Source organism: Diuraphis noxia, unplaced genomic scaffold (genome assembly GCF_037042655.1).
Source record: "Diuraphis noxia isolate RWA-SAM2 unplaced genomic scaffold, SU_Dnox_SAM2 contig0001, whole genome shotgun sequence".
In the NCBI taxonomy this organism is placed as follows: Eukaryota; Metazoa; Arthropoda; class Insecta; order Hemiptera; family Aphididae; genus Diuraphis; species Diuraphis noxia.
Window position 1 is genome coordinate 87,516,293 of NW_028301711.1, and position 4,393 is coordinate 87,520,685.

The window sequence follows — 4,393 nt, forward strand, 5'->3', positions numbered from 1 at the left end:
GTATGCCTTGTACCAATGCGAGTGGTGAACGATCATTTTCAGTGCTTCGACGAGTTAAAAATTATTTAAGATCCACCTTATCTCATGATAAAACATCTTCCCTTTCATTGCTGTCAATTGAAAATGAGATGCTTAGAAGTATTGATTGGTCAAGTATTATAAAAGAGTTTGTCAACAAAAAAATAAGAAAAAAAATATTTTAATTAGTATTGTTCCATATTTGTCATTTAAATAGTTTTATAATATGTAAATATGTAATAATATTTTATTGTTAATAAAGAATAAAGATATATTTATTATTATAAGTCAATGCTTAATACATAGGTACTCCATAAATAACTAAAAATATAGGAGTTGCTTACTAGGAGGTATTTATTAGTTAATGAAATATAAACATTTTACACAATAAATATTCCAATTATCAGTACTATTTTAAAAGAAAGGATTATTATTCCAAGTTCCAAATAGATATTAATTAATTAATTTAATAAGATTTCTATGTAGGTATAATAACTGTGTGCAATGTAAGTTATTAACTTAATTTTTTTTAAGTTTTTTATACTTTCATTAATATTTATAAAATACACCAGGGGCGCAAAATAATTTTTCAATATTATGGGTATACTGCGTATGCTCTCAATCATTATCCATATTATCCACATTATGTGATAAATATATCTATGATGATTGATGGGTATACTTTACAGTAATAATGGTATGTTTTTCCCGTCAAATCATTAGATTATTTGTACGATGCAGGTATTTATTGTTATTATGATGTTATATGGATGGTGGGGCGATAACAGACCAGAGATCAGAGTGGAGATTGCGTGGCATAACAAACCAATTCCCTATGAGGAAATTCTATAGCAGAAAACGTTTTACAATTCATATACACTAACGCTTGGAACGTATTTAAAGTTGAATTCATAAGTGCTTAACCGTGGTATTAGACATAAAAAGTTTAAAAAAGTTAACCGTGATAAGTCCTGATGGTAGATGGCCGCAAAAGTATAAACAAAGTCGATCACGGTTCTGGTTAATAGAGTTAAACAGACCAAACGCTAGATCATGGCGTTTGCAATGTTTGCATTTTTGACTTCGTTTAGCAAACAGACAATCCGAATTTCTCCGTTTCCAAAGTTTTCCGCTATAGAACTTCCTCTAAATTAATTATGACTGGAATAAACACTATATATAGTCTATAGCCATAGTCGTTACTTAGATGCTCAGATACCAAGAAATGTACCTATAACGTATGCCGCACGGTAAAAGAAGTGCTGTACATAATTAATCACTAATTAGTTGCAGAAAATGTTTTTTACCAATGTACCTATTTTCGTAATCTTTTTGATATTTGTAAAGTTTGACGAAATATATGTATATATATATATAATATAAAGAGGTTACATAAAAAATCTGGTTTAACATTTTTTCGATATTATATTGACACGCTCTTTACAGGCTGTACTCCTATAAACCATAAGAAAAAATATTTATATTGTATTAAATGTTTATATTTGATAATATGGTATACTCTCGAAAAACATAATAGGAATAGAGGCACCTTTGTATTATAAATACAATATTATTCTATGGTACCAACAGTCGTCACCAGATAAATTTGCACGACGGCGACGCGATAACTGAAAATCATCGGTTCTTCGTGTTTTGGATGTTATTACCGAAAAAATCATAACATTTTAAAACTAATTTTACGTTATTTAATTAAAATCAAATATTCTACCAAAGATTAGATTAAATATTAATATTTTCATTGCTAGCCGAAGTCTTTTATTTTCATATATTTACGATAAACAACTTGGTGTGGAACGCCACGTAGCCGAAACTCACTGCGGTCTGTGACTGGTTTGGGCTACACTCGTCGAAAAGCGCCGGCGCCAGCCGCCGCACCGTGTCGTATATATGTTGTAGTTCTAATTTGGAATGTATTTGATTATGATTTTACCGTGGTAAGTTGCTATCATTTATCAATATAATAATCATTATTTTTATAAATTATGTAATACAAATGGTATGGCTGTAGTGTACATACAGTGTAGCTGGCAAAACATTTATGCTCATTATAGTGTCATTATAGATAGCTACCTACTGGCTATTTCCAACCAGTCAAACATGATTTTTCAATAATAATTGAAAACATAACAAAATTATTTTTGTCACTATCTGACTAGAAATTTTTATTTAATTGCTCACAATAATAGAGGATTTAGTCACCAACAAATAATATTGTTATTCATGATAAATATTTTTTTGCAGTAACTAAAAAAAATAACCATAGATACATGTTTTTCGCCGAATATTCAGATAGCACTTATACAAACCAAACAATTTTCAAAATAATATGTTTACGACTTTTGAGACTATTATAGGAATAAGACATATTATATTTTTACAATTTTTTTTTTTATTATTGTTTGCAGTAAATAATTCTTCTCTTTGTCAAGGAGTTAAAAGTTTTAAAATAAGGATTAAATCTATGATAGTTCAAAAATATCAAATATACATCCTAGCTCCCTTTTTTCATAAACATTTGCAAATTATTTTGTTGTTGAAAATGTATACAATTTTTAATTTTTATAGTTAAAGGTTGAGGATTTTTTTTGGTTTTTCATAAGTATTTCATATTTAAATCATAAAATCTAAAAATCAAATAAACACAGATTTTTAAATTCAAATTTGAACAAAACTAGATATTCAAACGGACAATAACAATTTTAGTTTTTCTTTTTTTTTTGTAGGTAATTTAAAAATGTTATAAGTGGATACCTTCATGAAACTTTTAAATTAGTATATAAAATGTAATGTTTTTGGTAAAAATTGATTCAATCTACTGTTTTACTATTTTACCAATAATATAACAACTGACTTTACCAATAACACAAAATTTCGTATATTTTAACACAATAAGCTGACACACTGTATTCTATCAGAATCGTTTTCCATATAAAATGATTTTATATCATTGAATTCAAAATTCCTGCACCACCCAAACAATAAATAATATACAGTAACGTGGTACTCACTTGCACGTTTTTATTATAAGTTATTTTTTACTTACTTTCCACTTTTAGGTACTGTCGTTTTAACAAATCCCATATTTAATTGACAAATATGATTATAATAACAGATAATGAGATGACAAACATATTTGTTTTCAGACTATACAAACAAATAACAAACGAGTGAACAACACCTTTTTTACGACTGTACGATTGAATACATTTGTCAGCGTATTAAAGGATAATATATAAATTCAAAAGAAAATCTACACAATTGAGCATAAAAATCTCTACAACATTGTCAATTTTGAACTACAAACAATATATCTATTTAAATAATTATAATAATTCAAAATATGGTAAAAATTAAAAGTCTCCGATAAAATTATTGTTATATTATTAGATTTTTTCTGAACATTAATTTTTAGTATGTCAACTACCAAATACAAATATACCTAGATATTTTTTGTTATAATACTAGTTTAAACATTACTGATTATTATGTTTTTATTAATTTAACTTATGTTTCTAGTGACAATAATGATCAAAAATATACATCTAAAATTTATTAATCAATAATCAGTAACTTTGTTGACAAAGCTGGGCTCGGCCTGCTCGTGGCTCGTTTAAGTTTGGTATTATCATAATTGGTGTAATATTATGAGAAAAAAAATAAATTACAAAATTTTGGCAACGTCACATAAAATATCCTATGCTCAACCGTGCTTTACCGACTAATAATAATATGTACCTATTTATTTCACGGTAAAAAGCTATTTTAGAACACATCGGTATTTATCTGATTACTATTTTTTTTTCTAGTCTTTGTGGAGCTGGCGTACAAGTACCAGGACACCTCCAGAAGACTCCTTTAGTCCCGACAAAGATGCTATAAAAAGTAATAAACATTAACCTCTACTCAAATAAATAAAGTTTAATTTAAAAAAAAAAAATTTAAATAAAAACTACGATCCATTGTCCAGTTACCACGAGGATTTAACGCTACCTAGTAAAAAAAAAAAGAAAAATGACAGGTGAGTATTATGTAACAAAAAGAAAAAACACATTTATAACATTTTAACATTAAGTAAGAATTGTATAAGAGGGTGGGTGGAGGTATATTTGTGACTTATGTCTTCCCAACCTATAAAATTCCTAAATACGCTACTGCCTAGTCAACCTGCAACAACAACACTAACGATATAAGTAGTAGGTACCTTATTCTAATTAACATATTATTATTATTGTAATATATTTTACAACAAAAACAATTATCGTGTCATATCGGCTGTTGTCGTTGCTCATAACGACGGTGTTAAATTATAATTCATAATATTATATTTTTATGTCGCGATCGTATTCCACGCCGT